The sequence below is a fragment of the Astyanax mexicanus genome, chromosome 10 (assembly GCF_023375975.1).
Source record: "Astyanax mexicanus isolate ESR-SI-001 chromosome 10, AstMex3_surface, whole genome shotgun sequence".
Taxonomy (NCBI): Eukaryota; Metazoa; Chordata; class Actinopteri; order Characiformes; family Acestrorhamphidae; genus Astyanax; species Astyanax mexicanus.
This window is the reverse complement of record NC_064417.1, coordinates 1,939,671-1,959,783: the sequence shown is the minus strand read 5'-3', so window position 1 is coordinate 1,959,783 and position 20,113 is coordinate 1,939,671. Positions and strand designations below refer to the sequence as shown.

Below are 20,113 nucleotides of genomic sequence, written 5' to 3'. Positions count from 1 at the left end.
GAATCAACTGGAGTATTATTTTCACTTGATTAAATAAAAGGATGAAATAAATTAAATAAAAAGATAAAAGGCCAAAAGTGAAACTGTTTATAAAATAAATAGAAGGATGAAATGAATAAAATAAATAAATAAAATAAATAAAAAAGGCTAAAAGGAAAAGTTTAAATGTATGAGTTGTGAAGGTGCTCAGCCCAATAACACACTAACAGCTGATCAAATATCAAATAAATCATGAGATAAAACCGTGTAGAGCTTATAAAACCAGAGCTATTCTGTAAATATTGAGAAAAATTATTAAAAAAAAAAACGCATATCTGAAAACCTTTAAATAGAAGCATGTATCAGTTTAGCAATTAGCAACATAGCTTTAAATAGGTCAAGTTTATAAAGGTTTAATTACACTCTATTTCATGTAAAATCCTGTACATCAGTAAAGCAACAGTTAAATAGCATTTTTGGGATTTAATATACATTTGTATGTTCCAACAGTCTTCCCATCGTTTTTTAAATTCTTATTTCTATCAATTAATTTGCTCATAACTGAAAATGATTTTAATGGTATTATCTTTCTAGATGAGGTCACTGAACCTCCATGCCTATTCTGAGAATATGCAAATTCTCCTCCTGTCCTTTACACACGAAATACGCGCTGGATTTCCTGCCAAGTCCCCGCTACTCTGACTCATCCCAGACAATTATTAATGCAATTACATTTCACCAAGACCTTCACCAGCAAAATAATACAGCGACTCTCTGAGAGCACTACTGCACTCAATAGATACTCTCAGCACCCACAGCTCACAAACACAGGCTTTACACAGGCTTTACACAGCTTTACACAGGTTCTGCTTTCACTACTCTGTAAAACACAGAGATCATTTACCTGTGAACTGATGTCTGATGGAGCTACTTGTAGCATTTCTGTACTTAAGTACTAAAATACTGTATCTGTATCTAATCAAGTATTATTTTTATTTACTTCACTACTGTGCTTAAGTACTAAAACACTGTATCTGTTTCTACTGGAGTATTATTTTTTACTTACTTCACTACTGTACTTAAGTACTAAAATACTGTATCTGTATCTAATCAAGTATTATTTTTATTTACTTCACTACTGTGCTTAAGTACTAAAACACTGTATCTGTTTCTACTGGAGTATTATTTTTTATTTACTTCACTACTGTGCTTAAGTACTAAAACACTGTATCTGTTTCTACTGGAGTATTATTTTTTGTACTTCACTACTGTACTTAAGTACTAAAATGCTGTATCTGTATCTAGTAGAGTATTATTTGTATTTACTTCACTACTGTGCTTAAGTACTAAAATGCTGTATCTGTATCTAATCGAGTATTATTTTTATTTACTTCACTACTCTACTTAAGTACTAAAATGCTGTATCTGTATCTACTGGAGTATTATTTTTTACTTACTTCACTACTGTACTTAAGTACTAAAACACTGTATCTGTTTCTACTGGAGTATTATTTTTTGTACTTCACTACTGTACTTAAGTACTAAAATGCTCAATCTGTATCTACTGGAGTATCATTTTTTGTACTTCACTACTGTACTTAAGTACTGAAATGCTGTATCTGTATCTAATAGAGTATTATTTTTACTTACTTCACTACTGTACTTAAGTACTACAATACTGTATCTGTATCTAATGGAGTATTTTTATTTACTTTACTACTGTACTTAAGTACTGAAATGCTGTATCTGTATCTAGTGGAGTATTATTTTTATTTACTTTACTATTGTACTTAAGTACTAAAATGCTCAATCTGTATCTAATAGAGTATTATTTTTTTGTACTTCACTACTGTACTTAAGTACTAAAATGCTGTATCTGTATCTAATCGAGTATTATTTTTACTTACTTCACTACTCTACTTAAGTACTAAAATGCTCAATCTGTATCTAATCGAGTATTATTTTTACTTACTTCTCTACTGTACTTAAGTACTACAATACTGTATCTGTATCTACTGGAGTATTATTTTTCTACTTCACTACTCTTCTACTTTTGCTGATACCAAATCTTGCCAATGATTTTTAATATCCTCAGTTTGGAGTGTTCCTTTGAAAAATATCCACCAGTTTACCAAGAATCAGGACACCCTGCCCTCTCGGCATGTTCGCACAAAACAGAGGAGTAGGGATAGGTGATAGATTCAAGGGGTGAAATGTGATTGGGCCTAAATCACTTATTCACCATCGCTTCAGGGAAGCCCCTTTTCACTCCTGCAGATGAACTGTCAACCAGAAACGTACAAATACACAGGAGGTGGTTTCATTCCTCAAACCACAATAGCATATAAAAGCTATTTAGGCTAATTGCACCATTGGTTGTCTAAATAAGCCTTGGATTGTATAGACCCCACGATTTGACATTGTGAGGCTCGCTCGCTGGAGCTGTGAAGCCTTTCAGCGTATTCTGTAAGCGTTTGACGGGCATGAAGATGAGCATGTAATGACAGCTTTAACAGCTTCTGCCAGTCAGTAGATTTTGCTCACTGTCTCCTCCAGACCGGAGCATTTGTTCTGGTTTGATGATGAGGGTAATAATCATGAGCATGTGACATAAAGTCAACACAACCACCACGACCACCTGCTGTCTTTCTGTCTGTGCGTTCTCGACACAGTGCCCTACTTTACTGCATTCTGCTGTTGGTTAAAGTGAAGAGAATAGCAGATCATTTAAGAGGATCAGAACAGTCCAGAGAATCTGCACCAGTGTGAACCAGACAGTGGAACGACTTCTCATTAAACTCTTATAAAACACATCATGTGCTCTGTATTATGTAATGTTGTAGTCCGAGCAGCTAGGCTGTGTTCACACTGCAGGCAAACCGAATTTGTTTATCAAATCAAATCTTTTGAGATGATTTTCCACACTGTTATTTGAAAAAGAGCCACTAAACCCTAAAAAAATGATGAGTTTTACCAAATTGAAAACGTCTGGAATATAATCAAGAGGAAGATGGATGATCACAAACCATCAAACCACCAAACTGAACTGCTTGAATTTATTTTTGCACCAGGAGTAAAGCAGCATAAAGTTATCCAAAAGCAGTGTGTAAGACTGGTGGAGGAGAACATGATGCCAGGATGCGTGAAAACATGATTAAAGTGATTAAAAACAGGGTTATTCCACCAAATATTGATTTCTAAACTGTTAAAACTTTATGAATATGAACTTGTTTTTTAATTGCTTTGCATTATTTGAGGACTGAAAGCTCTTTCTTTTTTTGTTATTTATATATGTACTAAATACAATATTTTTTTTTGGAATTTGGGAGAAATGTTGTCCTGACTCTTAAAGGGAATGGCGAGTGGTGGGTTACTTTACAATACGTCCAAAACACACCCATAACTAATTATAATTAAGAGCCGCGCAAGGTGTGTTTTTTCCATGCTCCAAGTCAACTATGTGCAATGCACAATTGACCAGTGCACTATAGATCACTAAAATAGGGTCCCTAGAATGTACAGATTCAGATGCACCTGTATTAATTAGTAAAAAGGCCACTAATTCGACCCTTCTGAAACATCCACGGTCACAGGATGAGTCTTTCCACATGGTTGTTTAACAAATGAGAAGCTACTCTCTGCATCAGTTTGGGTTAAATACTATAAACTGTTGCCAGCTGAAACATAATTACCCGAGCAGGAGGTTCTTACCTACATGCTTTTTGGTTTATTAAAATCATGTGGTGTTTACCCAAAAAGTTATCCAAAATTTGATTTCATGTGGCTATATGTGGCTGTTTAGACTATTAAAATCAATCTGGATTCAGTCTAGATATATTAAACATCTTGAATTGGGTTGCAAGTGTGAACATGGCCTTCGAGGAGTCCGAGACCAAACCAAGCTTATTGAGGACACTACAATAGAACTAAAACACTACAATAAAAACTGCAGTCAATATATAGAGTCACAAGTGCTTCTGATCTGTTCTGACAGCCTTTTAGACCACGTCAAAACCGTGCTTCTGAAATCCTTCAGAAGCAGTTCATTCACCGCACAGCTCTTAACAGCATGTCTATCAAATGAATGGCAGACAATCAATGGAACAGAAGATCCAAGACCATGAACTTCCTGTAGCATCTTCACCCCAAAAGACAGGACTTTGTGTGCTTTAAACAAACCCAGGGTGATCGCGTGTGTGTTGTGAGTGATGGTCAGTCTGGCTGGAGGAACGTTTAAAGACCGGCCCTTATGAAGGCCTCTGAGGTTCACGCTTGGATGGTAAAGGTGTGTACACGGCAAACAGCTTCAGCACCAGCCTCAGGGAAATCAAACACACATCCAGGCCTGAAGCTGAAAGGCCTGATGGCCGGTAAAGTAAAGTGAGCCACGAATAAAGTAAAGGGTTTGGCCACGCCTGCGTCCCTTATCTCCGCAGGTCACTGGACATGATTCTGATGCGAGGAGACAAGGTTAAGAGACGGTGCTCTCCATGTAATTGCTCAGCACATTCTTTCCCACAATAAAATGCAATATTTATGGTCTATCTGAGCGGTCTGGAGACGGAGCCCGCCATTGCTCACTAAAGTGTGTAAATATTGAACAAACACTGAGCTGAAACTGTTTGACTCTTTTTTTGCACTATTCAGTTCAGAGAATGCATACAAAAGAACTAGAGCACAGGGAATCTGACTTAAAACAAATACGACAAATAAGAAAACTTATTAAGAAAAATAATTAGTTTCTCTGATTTTACCAAATTTAAAAACCTCTGGAATATAATCAAGAGGAAGATGGATGATCACAAACCATCAAACCACCAAACTGAACTGCTTGAATTAATTTTTGCACCAGGAGTAAAGCAGCATAAAGTTATCCAAAAGCAGTGTGTAAGACTGGTGGAGGAGAACATGATGCCAAGATGCATGAAAACTGTGATTAAAAACCAACCTGGGTTATTCCACCTAATATTGATTTCTGAACTTTAAAACTTTATAAATATGAACTTGTTTTTTATTTGCATTATTTGAGGTCTGAAAGCTCTGCATCTCTTCCATCTTTTTTTGTTATTTCAGCCATTTTTCATTTTATGCAACAAAAAAAAAACAAATCTCTAAATGACAATATATTTTTATTTGAAATTTGGGAGAAATGTTTTCTGTAGTTTATAGAATAAAACAACAATGTTAATTCTACTCAAACATGAACCTATAAATAGCAAAATCAGAGAAACTGATTCAGAAACTGAAGTGCTCTCTTTTTTTTTTTTGAGCTGTATTGTGTAATATTGGGACTGTTGTGCTGATCTACAACTGCAGCACAGCAGTGCCAATATTACACGTTATATCACTCCTTCTGAAAAGCCATTGAATATGTCCTAAAACTACATGCTTTGTACAAAATTAACTTTTAACAAATCAGTAATTACTCAGTAATTACTCAGTAATTACGTTAAAAGTGTTCTCAGAATATTATGCTCTGCTTTTCAATATACAGTATTACAGTATGTTATGTTTTATTATTATTCACTCGCAGCCAATGAAAATGCAGCTAAATTACATGCCTGAGCCACTGATTTCTGAAGATGTGGATGTGCATAGCCTCAGCTTTATCATTGTCCACTTTACCCCGAGAGCAGACAGAGCTTTATTGGATTAAGGGCTTCTTCAGCACCAGCAAATTACATGTATATGACAGATGGATGCAAATCACATCATCACTCCAGGGTGTGGATACAGTAGGTAACACGCTATTAGAATAGTGATGAGGGAAGTGGTTTATTCCTGCCGCAGAGTCGTACTCAACTGATGAACTAGCAAATTAAACGCAGAGTCGACAGATATTACCTCTTCATCTGCTGTATCATCTCCACAGTCAGGGGCTGGAGGAAGGTTTTCAAGGACTGGGAACTGGAAGAAGCCTCATGTTTGTCAGAAAGGCGAGTGAGGGGGCGGGGAGGGGGTTTATAGGCCGGAGGAACCTACTGCATAACATAGGCTCCCTAAACCAGCTCTCAAAAAGCTATGATGAACCACGCATGATAAAAAAAAGTCCACTGGTGGGCACGTCTCCATTAGAGGAGCATCCAATCAAACCAAAAGGACACTTTTGCCACTCTAGAGGGAAGTTTAGCAAGGTTTTTAACCATGGGGCTGCTGGAGGGGGGCGGTTGCCCCCCCTGCCCACCTACCAGTGCATAAGGACAAAAGTGCAAAATCAGAGAATGTGATTTTTTTTATATATGTACATATCTATATCTATATTATATATTAAAATTAAAAACTTTAAAACAATGTTCTATAACCTTATAAAATATCTGGCACTTTGATCATATTTATCAAATCTCTCGATAGTAAAATGTGAACTAATCTAATAATTTCTTCTCATTATTTTTTTTTTTTCAATCCCAGTGTATTATGCCTGCAGCCTTTCATTGCAAGATTTGAAGATTCATGTGTCCTAAAATCTGTTTCGGGTATGCCGCTCCCTAGTTTTTCCCTCCAAAAATGCGATGAAAATATTTCTGTATATGTTCTAAAATAAATTTTGTTAATCCTGTTGTGCATTAGGGGAAAACATGCTTTCATCTGAATTATTTTTTATAAAAAAAAAACAAGCTATATGATCATATGCATGTTGCGTGAAAAATACTATTCTAAAAATTACCGTAATTTTCACACTGTAAGGTGCACTTCAAATCCTTTAATTTTCCCAAAAATCGTCAGTGCTCTTTATAATCCGGTGCTCCTTATGTATGAATTTTAGCAGTCAGGTATTAAGGAGCAGTAAAGCCACTCTGCTGTAGTACAGCGTTAGCACTTTTGTAGTAGCATTAGCATTACTCGCTAACCGTGCTAGATCTTTCGCCGTTTAGAGGGGAACACATCGGACTGTGGTCTATGTGTTTGCCATGTTAAAACAAGTTAAAACAAGTTACGTGGCATGAACTGCTAGTTAATATCACCCTGGCTTACAGAAACGCTAGCAGTTAGCCACTAATAATACAAATGCTCCAGCCTTAGTGTTGGAGAAATTTGGGACTCACTAAAATAAACAGTTTTCAGGGGAGAAATCTGTGTAGATTAACATCCAGCACTCGTTTGACTTTATTACAGTTTTGTTTACTTATCTTAGCCAAACCCCCACCACCCAGTGTGGAGACCTGCTGGATTAGAAGTTTCTTATAGTGTCTCTTAACATGCGCCTTATAATCTGATGCGCCTTATGTATGAAAATAGACCAGAAAATGAACGTTTATTGATAGTGCACCTTATAATCTGGTGTGCTTTATAGTGCAAAAGATACGGTATGCTGTGAGGATTCTCTGAGATGAATGACACAAGCGAATATTATTTGTAATCCAGACGGAATCTGATGCAGCTGAACACTTTTGCAAGTCACTGTATATTGTTATTTTACATTTACTATCGACTGGTGAGCAAAGCCAAGACACATTCTCTGGCATCCCTGGCAGAAGTGAAGATTTCCCCTGGCTGGGAGCCGAACCGTCGCCCATCTCGTTTAGAGCTGGGCGTCTCCTGCACGCGATGGCGTGATGGAAGCATCGGTGCAGAACAGATTGGAAAGATGCGAGCTTTCCCTGCAGAACGTCGCAGTGAGTATCGGCGCGCCGGGGACAGAGCGAGAGCGACGCGAGACGTCTGACTCGCTTTCACGGCCAGTCATCCTGCCCCACTACCCGGCACACTCGCCCCCGTCAGCCTCGGCTCTGCACTGGCTGGCAGGAAGCCGGCTGCTGAGTAAGAACGTGAGGGCAAGTCATTGTGACTAAGCTCTGAGGCGACACGCTGCGTTCGGCCGGAGTTGTGAGGTTAGGCTGCTCTGGAAGGAGGTAAAAAGATCAGGAGTGCTGTGAAGATGTGAAGATGTGAGATACAGTACTGTGGAACTCCAAGATTTATCACCGTGTCAAAAAAACAGTCTGGGCCAACCAGCAGTTGTTTAACCCCATTGATTTTTTGAGTAACTATTTGACCCATCCGAGCACAAACACACTCTTTTGTAACGGCGGCTCAGAACCTGGGTGGGATTCACTACATTTCTGCACAAATGAATTTAATCAGAGGTAAAATGCACAAAGTAAACAGGAAAAAAAAACTGCTTTCAAATGCACTTCATAGTAAAAATAATAATACTTTTCGATTAATTAAAGAGAGCAGGGCAATACAAAACACAAAATCACTCTCACATAAAGATAAATAAAGATCTCACCACCTCTATTCTATTCCTGCCAGTTTCAGTTCCCTACAAAATGGGCCGTTTAAGGGCTCTGTCACTTTTATGCAAATACAGTAAATAATATTGCATAAAATAAGCCATGCCCCGTTGGTGTTAGCGTGTGTTAAATGGCAAAACACAAACAAGCCAGTTCCTGCTTCTTAACTCTAATAGAAGCACAAAACTCATTATTTGAAAGCACTTCAAATAATTACTCTTAAGTCACTCATCTGTTGACTCGCCATGGACAGCGGGTATAGATCCCTCTTTCAGAAGAAGTCTGCTGGCTAATCCTGCTGTGTACTGTCTGAGATTCTCAACCAACAGACCTAAATAGTAAGAACTAGGAAATTCCGACTTCCGTTTATGTCTATGGTGAATTACACAGTCTGAGTTACTGACAAGGCAAAGCAAATGGACAGAACAACCTAGGTACCTAGCTAACTGTGATAATGTGTTAGCTAGGTTGTTCTGTCGATTAATTTTGCCTCGTCAGTAACCTGAACTATGCTAAGCTAATTGTCTGGAAGTCCTACAGTACTATATTGTTAAAAAGACGTTGAAAAAAAACGTATTTTCAACATTCATTTTCAATCAAAATTAAGTTAGACTCAAAAAGGAGTCAACTTTTTTTTGTATTTGATAGCTTCAAGCCAAGCTTTCCATTCAGAACTCTGCGAAGGTTGTAGTTTTTTGTGAAAACTACAATTTTAAAATAAACTTTGTTCCAGAAGCTTCATTTTCCGCCATTTCCCCCCAATTTTCTTGTCGATTGCTGCTTTTTGCCCATTGAAATGCTAACAGCAAAACGTTGGCTGCATTTCTGAGCTGTAAATGAAAGGTCCTTCACTTTGGAACAGCTTTCTAATGACAGAGAGGCCGGGAAATGCAGCCCATCTTGGCTGCAGCCACATAGAAATGGATGTAGAACACACCAAACTCTTCACAAATAGAGTAGAGCATAGATTCTCTGCCCAAACCCGACCTGACCTGACCTGACCTGGCTCTGTTTTTTAATGCTATTTTTATTTTATATACTGTAAAGATATCGCATGATAATCACAATATAGCTTTATAAAGTAACAAAACAAACTATGTTTAAAAAAGTTAGAATATTATTACCATGAAGGCTATACGCTTAAAATAAAATAAAATAAAAAACATTTGTTCAGAATCTGTTTTATATTTTAAACCTTGTTAATTATATTATAGTAGAGGAAAGTCATTGTAAATTATGTTATTGTCCTATTATTTTTTTGGTCTATGTTGGTTTAATAACGTGCAGTGCGTAGCCATATTATAGTTTTTTGTATTTTGAAAGTAGGCTATATGCTTAAAAAAAAAAAAAAATTAATTTGTTTAGAAAGTATTTTATATTGTTAAACATTGGTACTTATATTAGAGTAATTGGAGAGATCTGTTCGCAATAAACATTTGTCTTAAATAACACGTCTATGCTTCTTCAGTGTTGCAATGTTAATTAACATCATTCTGAACGGATTTTACTCATTTAAACAGCCCGAAAATGTTTTTAAAAAGCTCAGTTTTTACTCTCTACAGGTTTAAATCAGGCTCTGGCTCATAATAACAATTTATGGTTTGGGTCGGGCTCAGGCAGAACGTGCACGAGCTTGGGCCGGGTCAGGCTGAATTTTTTGGGCCCGATCTAAACTCTAAAGCAGAGACTGAACCCAGGCTGCTGGAGCTTTACAGCTTAGAATACAGTACCTGCAGAGCTACCATGCTGCCGCAGTTCCAGTTTTATTCAATTACACTGAAATGCTCAATAAGCTCTAGCTATTAAGAGCACTGAGGGCATAATAAAATATTTCACAATTGTATAATTATTTAGCTATACGGTCTATAAAATTCTCACTCTAAATTTCTCTAAAGTGTCATATTCAACAGAAAAGTACATCCTGAAAATCTAATATCAGGCAGTGGAAAAATACTAAGTAGTCCTATAGTGCAGTACAGTTAGGAATGTCCCAATGTGGTTATATCGTTATGTGAATCAGGCTGTAATAAACAGATTAAAGCTGCAGTATGTGAGAATTGGTATTTCTTGTTCTTGAGCTCCCTCTACATTTTACACATGCCTGACTCATAGAATTCATACATAAGGAGCACTGGTTTATAAAGTGCACTGACAATTTTTAGGAAAATTAAAGGACTTTAAGTGAATTTTAGTCCGAAAAATAAGAAAAAAATATATAATTGATTTTGGCACAGCTTTATAGTTCTACAGGTTTACAGTTTCTAGTGTGCAACGAATATGGATTTTAGTATGCACATGTGTAGCTGATTGATTTGGAGACATTCTATGTTTACTATTGTACAGCTCTGGAGAAAAAAATGAAGAGAGCACTTCAGTTTCTGAATCTGTTTCTCTGATTTTGCTATTTATAGGTTTATGTTTGAGTAAAATTAACATTTATTTGCAGCAAATGAGAAATGCCTGAAATAACAAGAAAAAAGATGCAGAGCTTTCAGACCTCAAATAATGCAAAACAAAAATTTTGGTTTTTAATCACAGTTTTTTTCATGCATCTTGGCATCATGTTCTCCTCCACCAGTCTTACACACTGCTTTTGGATAACTTTATGCTGCTTTATTCCTGGTGCAAAAATTCAAGCGTTAGGTTAGCTAGCTAGATCTTTGCAAAAGCAGCCTACATTAGATTACAAAGTGCAGCTAAATAGGATAGCAGAGCTGCTGCTTGCACATGCTGATGTTGAGGAGCCGGTGCACGCCGCGTCACGGTGTGACCTGCACTGCAGTGTAATTTCAGGTCTTCTCTCCAGTACATTACCAAGCACTACGTGAGCCTCGCACGCTTTACGCCGCAAAACCCTCCCCCCCAACAAACCCTCCCGGCTCAGACAGGCAACCTCGGAGACAGCCTCGCGTACCGATGCAGCACAGAGGGGTGATGGATGGCCTTTTTCAGCAGCCTTATCTGGGCTGTGTGTTTTCTGTCCGTGTGCTGAGAATACCAAGTGCCTGGCCTGCCAGTGTGCAATTATCTGGCAGGCTGAGCCAGGCCAAGCTCGCAGAGGCTGGTCCTAGCCTCCGTCCGCATATATATACACACACATACATACCATCGTGTGTGTGTGTGTGTGTCTGTGTGCTAACGCTAATGAAGGTGAGTGTGTGTGAGGCACAGCCACGCCGGCCGCCTCGCCTCCCCTCCCCCTGAAAACGGCGCAAGCACAGCATCTCATTAGTGCGTTTAGCGTCCGGCTCACCGAGAGTCGTGCGACGGTCGCTCTCGCGCCGCGCGACAGCCGAGGCCCGGCGACTTATGATCTCTCTCTCTCTCTGCTCTCGCCGAGGGCCGAGAGAGTCATCGCACACACACAAGTGACAACGACCAGGGACGACAAGAATCAATGGGAGTACTTTAAGATGTAATGAAGATGCACTAATCACCATGTGCGATTGTTCAGCCAATCAGCGGGATGCACCCTAGCCGTGCAAAAATGTATTTTTGTCTGCAAAGAGAAATCAGCCTGTTGAAAGAGAAAGAACAGAGAAACTACTGTACAAATGAATCCAGCATGAATTTAAAAGTCATGCTTAATGGTTATGAAAATTGTAACTTGCTCTCATGTCCTATAACACTGTGGCCAGACAATCAACATTCAACAACTACTGACAACATTTCTCCCAAATTCCAAATATAAATATTGTCATTTACAGCATTTTTTACAGACAATTAGAAATGTAAAAAAATAAGACAAGTTTCTTTGGTTTTACCACATTAAAAACCTCTGGAATATAATCAAGAGGAAGATGGATGATCACAAGCCATCAAACCACCAAACTGAACTGCTTGAATTTTTGCACCAGGAGTAAAGCAGCATAAAGTTATCCAAAAGCAGTGTGTAAGACTGGTGGAGGAGAACATGATGCCAAGATGCACTTTAAAAAAACTGTGATTAAAAACCAGGGTTATTCCACCAAATATTGATTTTTTTTAACTCTATAAAACTTTATGAATATAAACTTGTTTTCTTTGCATTCTTTGATTATTTGATTCTGAAAGCCGCATCTGCATCCTTTTTTTGTTGTTGTTATTTCAGCCATTTCTGCAACAGACATTTTTGCAAATAAATGCTCTAAATGACAATATTTATGTTTGGAACTTGGAAGAGTTTTTGTCTGTAGTTTATAGAATAAAACAACAATGTTCATTTTACTCAAACATAAACCTATAAATAGCAAAAGCAGAGAATCTTATTCAGAAACTGAAGTGCTCTTTTATTTTTCTTCAGAGCTGTATTATAACAAATGCATTTGAATTTGATTTGAATTTACTTATTATTTTATTGCATTTTAATGAGGCTTTTTACATACAATTTACTATTTTTTTTTCAGTATTTATTTGTCTCCTCTGTATGAGTCACATACCTTAGGCTTTCTTTTCCAGACACAGGCCACAAAGTACAGTGTGTTGATATTGCAGTCAGTTGGCGTTCTCATATAAAAACAGGCGATGAGGAATTACAGCTTCCTTTTAGCAAGACGCTTCAGTCTGTGGAGGAGAATTTAAATTGCTAATGCTCGTATCAATTTGCAGACTAATATGGCTGACTACTTTAAAATGTGACCGCTTCATAACCACCGAGCGCTCGCTCATTTCTTTGTGTACTTATCTTAAACAGCCTCGCTTTATTGTGCCCTTGACATTAAAATCTATCTTGATCTATTTAAGTGTCACTTCAGACTTCAGAGAAACAAACTGGCAACTCTGTCGCTCGGTTTGGGTTCAAGCTTTAAAAAAAGATGAGAGGAAAGTAGATCCAGTCCGATTCTGGAAGCTGGAGATAAGAAGACCTTTAGCTTGTGGTTTTAATTTTAACAGCATAACATAACATATGTGCTTCTATTCTGATCCATTATTGATCAAACAGCTTGTGCTCATTTCATCTTAACTAGTTTTGTGTTCCCGTTCAAACATAACCGCCTATTTATAGCTGATACAAATATAATGCATTAATATAATCCATCACAATACATATAAAAAACATTTTATCACATAATGTTGCAATAGATCTTTCATCAGCTATCTTAATGGCCTGTGGGCTTCAATTATCTGAGCTCAAACAGCTTGTTGTAATATAGAAAGAGCATTTTCATTATTATTTTTTTTTTAATGTAAATTATAATTTCTTCAAGCAGATGACTTTTTTTTATTCTATATTATATCTTTTGTTCCAGTGATTATTCCAGTGATGAACAATATTATGGTCATTTTAAGATCATTGCTCATATTAATGCATAATGCTACTAATGTAAGGATTACATCATAGCAAAAAAAAAAAACAAACAAAAAAAAAAAACAACGATTAGATAATTTTAAAGAACAATAAACATTTCATTAATCATTGATTGGGAGATCCCTTTTTTAATAATAATAATAATAATAATAATAATAATAATAATAATAATAATAATAATAATAATAATAAGAAGAAGAAGAAGAAGAAGAAGAAGAAGAAGAAGAAGAAGAAGAACTCTTTTTTAAATTCTTATATAGCGTTTTTTTTAAACCCAAAAACTCTTACAATCAACTGTGCTATAAAGACTCAACTTCCCAGAATGCACCCACATCTGACTTCCCTGACTCCACTGATCACATGACGCTATGGCAATCCGTCTCTCCATGTTACTAATTGGCTCCACCTGTCCTCCCTAGTATATATACCCCTCAGTTTGCTCAGGTCTTTGCTGAGTATTGAATCTAGTTTTTTCTAGCTCTTTTTTGTACTGACTCTTTTTTGTATTACCGTTTGTATTAGCGTCTTTTGCAAAGAAAACAATTTCATATTCATATGAATGATAGTTTTAAGAGTTTAGAACTCAAAATTTGGTGGAGTAACCCTGGTGGTTTTTAATCACAGTTTTTTTCATGCATCTTGGCATCATGTTCTCCTCAGTCTCCACCAGTCTTACACACTGCTTTTGGATAACTTTATGCTGCTTTACTCCTGGTGCAAACATTAAATTCAAGCAGTTCAGTTTGGTGGTTTGATGGCTTGTGATCATCCATCTTCCTCTTGATTATATTCCAGAGGTTTTCAATTTTGGTAAAATCAAAGAAACTCATCTATTTTTTTTACGTGCTCTCTTATTATTTTCTTCAAAGCTGTATATTCTTTGATAATTCATTCGACACAATGTTATGTTATGTTTTTCTATTGGCGGTTATATGCAGCCAGTGGCAGTCCGGCAGAAATAGACTTGCCTGTTGTTGTTTTTTTGTTTGTTTGTTTGTTTGTTTCCTTCAGAATCTTCACAGCTTCCCTCGATACGTCTGCAGAAGCACATTGTTGAAACCCAGCAAACAGCAGCAGCAAATTTTTGTTTTTGTGATTAAATTTCCTAGAGCGGGGATTCAGCAGAGAGTCCCCGTGCGACAGCTTGCACAAGTCGGCTAACTCTCTCTCTCTCTCTCTCTCTCTCTCTCTCTCTCTCTCTCTCTTTCTCTCTATTTCTCTCTTTCTCTTTCTCTCTGTTTCTGCAGTTCTTTGATTCTGGTTCTCTTCTGTAATATCTCCCTCATCATTCACAGAGTGCTTAAGGCAATTCTGACTACTGTTCCCAGATCATTAGGAATATAGATTACTATGTTCAGGACTTACGCTCAAACAGAACACGGCGCCTGGGAGCCGACGAGTCTGTGAGTCTCTTACTTACTCCGCCACCCACTCCTCTACGTCGTCCAGCGCCTTCCCAGAGTGCACTCCTCACATCAGCTCAGATTTTCTCTTCATCTGTCACACGGTTTGTGGATAGTCTGCTGGAAACGCTGTCAGCTAGCGACTAGCATGCACTGTTTTTAACATCAGAAAGCAGAAATATTTAACCCTTGTGTGGTGTTCATATTTTTGTTACTCGTTTACTTTGTTACTTGTATTTAATTCAGCAAAATTAAGCAATTTTACATTAAAATGCTTTACACATGCTTGCTTCACCTAAACTGCAAGCAATATAAACAGCTTACATGGTTAATATTTGCCCTTTAACTTTCTTATGTTACATTTCTTTCAAAAAGTGCTACTCTTTTTTATTAGTTTTTTAATAAAATGTGAAATAAAATGAATTAAACTCAAGATATGAGTAGAAAATTTGTTTAGTATCAAATTTACAAATGAAGCAATGTTTATTAGCCCTTGGCCAAACATACTGTATGTAATATAAATGTAGAGTGTGTGTTTATCGAAAATGTGTTTTGATATATGTTTTTCACAAAAAATGAGCCAATGCCAATGAGATTGAGTTAGAAAAATATATATTTTTTAGTGTCATTTGATGAAAAATTAAAACGGGTCCCACAGAACCGAACACCACACAAGGGTTAAGAAATGCTCTGGCTGGTTTAGAGAAATGGCTAAAGGAATGCTAACACATTCATGCATTTATTTTTTCCCTAGTGGAAAAAAAGTAGATTAAAGTATACTACTACACACTAAGAAAAGTAAGTACAGATTTGTACAGATTAAAAGAGAATTAAGCTTGTCTCTGGGGCTGTATCTTATATTGAGGTACAAAAATAAAAAGTAGCTTTCAGTGAAAATCCTTTTTTGTACTCATGTTTTTTTTTTGTGCCTGTGAAGATTATAAAGATTATAAATATTATCATCAACTAAATATGGCTCAAAAACTTGATGATCCAAAATTGTCTGGCTTTCAAATAAAAAATATATATATTGTTTATTAGTACAGTGATGCAGAATACTGAATGTACCCTTTGGCTGCAGGTTAAATGGTACAAATCTGTACTTATTGCTTTATGCTGCAGTTCAGTTTGGTGGTTTGATGGTTTGTGATCATCCATCTTCCTCTTGATTATATTCCAGAGGTTTTCAATTTGGTAAAATCAAAGAAACTCATTTTTAAGTGCTCTCTTATTTTTTCTAGAGCTGTAAATACCTGGAAATAAAAGCTGAAATGTTGATCTTTTGTCTCATACTTGTGGAGGGGGCTATATATTAACAGGTTAAAACATAAATAAATCTTATCACTGCATTATCATGCAGTCAGTATGTCTGATTAATTAAACAGTCCGTATTATAAAAGGAACATGAAGTATGGAGTATGGATTTTGGCTATTCTTTTATTAGCGTAGCATCGCACATTGCTGGAGTAATGCTGGAGTAATGCCTATACTACAGATCTGTAAGGGAATGAAGAAGTCAGTATCTGTTGCTGTTTGGGTTCCAATATTCTAATACTGGCACCAGTATTTTATGAGAGAAAATATGCAGTTCAGTGAAGCACCGAATAGGCTTGTAGCAGGATGGCGAAATGTGACATTTTTGTTCATCTTTGCAGGAAAAAAAGTACATTATAAAACACTTTTCTACCAGGAAACACAAGCAAATCATCTCCGACGTGATTGCCTTACAGTGAGTGCGCTGCCAAGAACGCATTGTTAAGGATGTAGCTGAGGGAGCTTTTACATACTCTACACACGTATCCTGTTTGTTTTGGATTTTTAGACTTTTTTAATTTGGCTTGAACCTGAAGCAGGTATGAAAAGCGTCATTAACAACGATCCAGTTCATTTAAAGTGCAAAAACACTCAATTCTACAAACCATGTAGTGCCGAATAAGTTTTACTTTTATACAAGTAGCCTCATAACCAAAATGTTTCAGACTTATCACAAGACATCTCCCAAACCACAATCACCTGAGTATTGACTTCACCTGTTCACTCCACTATAAACAGTATACCCCTGCACTTTACTCACGCCCTGCAGAGTATTAGCTCTGGTTCTGTCTGTCTAAACAAAGCCTTTATCTTCCCCCTGTATTGTTTATTTTGTGTTTTTTTGTGACCAATTGTTTTTTAGTTATAGTACATTAATGATTTTTCCAATATCCAACAGGACTAACTGTGGACGCTGTAAGAGGAAGCTGTCTGAAAGGGATGTTTGGGTGCTAACCCGGATTGTATCCAAAAAACATAAAACAACGGCTGATCAAATCACGCAGAATTCAATGTGCACCTCAACTCTCCTGTTTCCACCAGAACTGTCCGTCACCACAATCAATTATTGTGCTCTTTTGTCCAACCCCTGTATATTAATATTTTTTTCACCCCTAGAGTAAAAACTTAAACAGGACTTTTAAAAGAACTTAAATTATCATTAAGTACTGCATCTGCGTTAATCACGCAACAAACATTTAGCAGCTGAATTAATTTTGCTTTTAACTAGCAAAAAATAATAAATAAGACTAATTTCGGTTGCCAAATATTCTCTCAGATAGAGATCAAGCTGTGCAGTGCTGACGAATCCCGAGACTACGCTCCATAAGCTTTGTTCTGTTGTTCTGAATATGGTTTAGATCTATCAGATATTGGATTTTTTAACTGAATAAGTTCTGACACGTTTCGTGGCTCAGGACATTTCTCTCGAACCGTCGTCTGTCTGTCGGCGCTCAGAGGCGCGTGAGAACCGCCGGCGCGTCGATGGAACATAAACACGGTGTCACGATGTGCCGGGAGGTGTTGAGACATGAGGAACATCAGCAGAAGCTGGGCCGCTGCGGCTGCGGCTGATTGGCCACACACCACCGACACGCCCCCCCACGACTCGACTGCGACTCCGTCATTAGCCTGCGAGAGCAGAGAAAATTAACAGCTCGCGTTTGTGGAAAATGTAAAATGCATTTATCAGCAGAGCCTCGTTCACCCCCTCCCCCCTTCACTTCCCTTCCTGCCAGCGTCGTTACCGTCATTCTTCAGAATAAAGCTGCCACTTATAGGTGCTCTTATTTATTTATTTCACATTTTTACATCTCATATTTCACCATTCAATTCAATAGCAAATAAAAACCAGAGAAGCTGAAAGGCAGTGGTTCTGATTGGTGCATTCACACTAAACTGTACCCCTGCAGTGTTGAGATCTTAAAGGTCTTAAAGGAGAACTCCAGTGTACAATGAAAATGGACTGGTTGTATTGAAACATAATGATATTAAGTACCGGATTATATGGTGCACTATCAATGAACGTCTATTTTCTGCTCTATTTTTTGTAAATAAAGCACACTGGATTATAAGGCACATTTTAAGAGACACTATAAGGAACTTGTAATTAATTCAGCAGGTCTCACCGCTCGCTAGGTAATTGTGGGGGGGTGGGGTAGCTAACTAAGTAAAGTAAAGCTAAGCTAAGTAAACAAACTGTAATAAAACTAATAAAAAAAAGATTTCCCTCTTGAAAACTCCAGATTTCTCTGTTTATTTGGGTGAAAAAAGCGCTTCCATTTATCTACAGTAAGCTTAGATTCCCAAATTTTTCTCCAGTACTAAGGCTGGAGCATTAGCATTAGCGGTTAAATGCTAACGGCTTCCATTTCAACATTTCACCTTTTGAGACTTCAAAACTTTGCAGTGGGCAAGGCTTAAAGTTTATTACTATAGCACTTTTCTTACACAGTGCCAACATTTCTCCCAAATTCCAAATATAAATATTGTCATTTAGAGCATTTATTTGGAGAAAATGGGAGAAATTGCTAAAATAACATAAAACTCAAATAATGCAAAGAAAACAAGTTCATATTTATAAAGTTTTAAGAGTTCAGAAATCAATATTTGGTGGAATAACCCTGGTTGGTTTTTAATCACAGTTTTTTTCATGCATCTTGGCATCATGTTCTCCTCCACCAGTCTTACACACTGCTTTTGGATAACTTTATGCTGCTTTACTCCTGGTGCAAAAATAAATTCAAGCAGTTCAGTTTGGTGGTTTGATGGCTTGTGATCATCCATCTTCCTCTTGATTATATTCCAGAGGTTTTTAATTTGATAAAATCAAAGAAACTATTTGATTTTTCCCAAAGCTGTATATTGACCCAGAAAGCTTGTGTTAAAATTGTATTTTCTTGTGAAAAGTGAAGTATAATGCCTCCTCTCTCAGAGATCCGAGCGTCCAGCGTGAAGATTGGACACTGGGGTGTTTGCAGGTAGCAGATCAAGCTGATTCATTTGTTGTCGTTTCCTCTGAAGGCCTGAAAAAGGAGTGAAAAAGCCGCCTGCTGTTGCTGAGCTGAGGGTATGAAGCAAGGCTAAAGGAAAGATTGTGCTTTCAGTGGTTTCAGTGGTTTCAGTGGTCATCCTCTCAGCAGGCTTCTACTCAGCTCTTAAGAAGTGGCTGAAGCACAGTTGTTATGCTGGAGTCCTAATGCATGCAAAAAGCCTGTTGACGCCTGGAGCCAAACCCTCTCACACAAACACTCACTTTTCTGCCTCAGAAACGCATGCATGATACTGACTTTAGCCACTGCTCATTACAGAGAGATCCAGTATTCAGCTTTCCTGCCATCCCTGCATTTTACATACAGTACGTGTGCATGTAACAGTGATTAAATCAACATGACAGCATGCCATTAACTTTGGTTACAGGTAGACCATTAACTAATAGTCTGTTTGTTGATCGTGGGGTTCTGTAGAAATGCAGTTTCTGGTCACATGTTGTTCTCTAGGTCTGCCTTTGTTGAACTGTTGTTAGAATTTAGATTGAGCCCAAAAAACCCAGCCCGACCCGGCCCAAGCCCATGCACATTCTGCCCGAGCACGACCTGATCCCGATTTCAACAAGACATTTTTTAGTAAGTAGAGTGTTAAAACTGAGCTTTTTAAAATTAGCGTTTTCAGGCTGTTTGAATGAGTGAAATCTGTTCAGAATTATGTTAATTAACATTGCAACACTGAAGAAGCATAGACTTATTATTTAAAAAAAATGGTTATTAGGAACTGATCTCCCTGTCTACTCTAATATAATTATTGGAAGCTATAGCTATACAGCTCCCCAGATAAGACCAACTGAATGCTTTACAAACCCTAGATGACTTCAGTATTCGTTCCAGATCCCAGTCATGTAG

General features: G+C 37.4%; 1 protein-coding gene and 1 long non-coding RNA gene across 3 annotated transcripts in view; both read right to left on the bottom strand.

The window, feature by feature from the left end:
- The window catches only part of LOC125804807 (uncharacterized), a 163,667-nt gene extending 146,377 nt beyond the window's left edge, over positions 1 to 17,290 (bottom strand). The window contains exon 1 of the long non-coding RNA XR_007440984.1: positions 17,173 to 17,290. This is a non-coding gene — a long non-coding RNA (uncharacterized LOC125804807). The remainder of the gene's footprint in view (positions 1 to 17,172) is intronic.
- frmpd3 (FERM and PDZ domain containing 3) overlaps positions 1 to 20,113 on the bottom strand; it is a 147,164-nt gene that overhangs the window by 42,398 nt on the left and 84,653 nt on the right. The gene's annotated exons all lie outside the window — the stretch shown is intronic.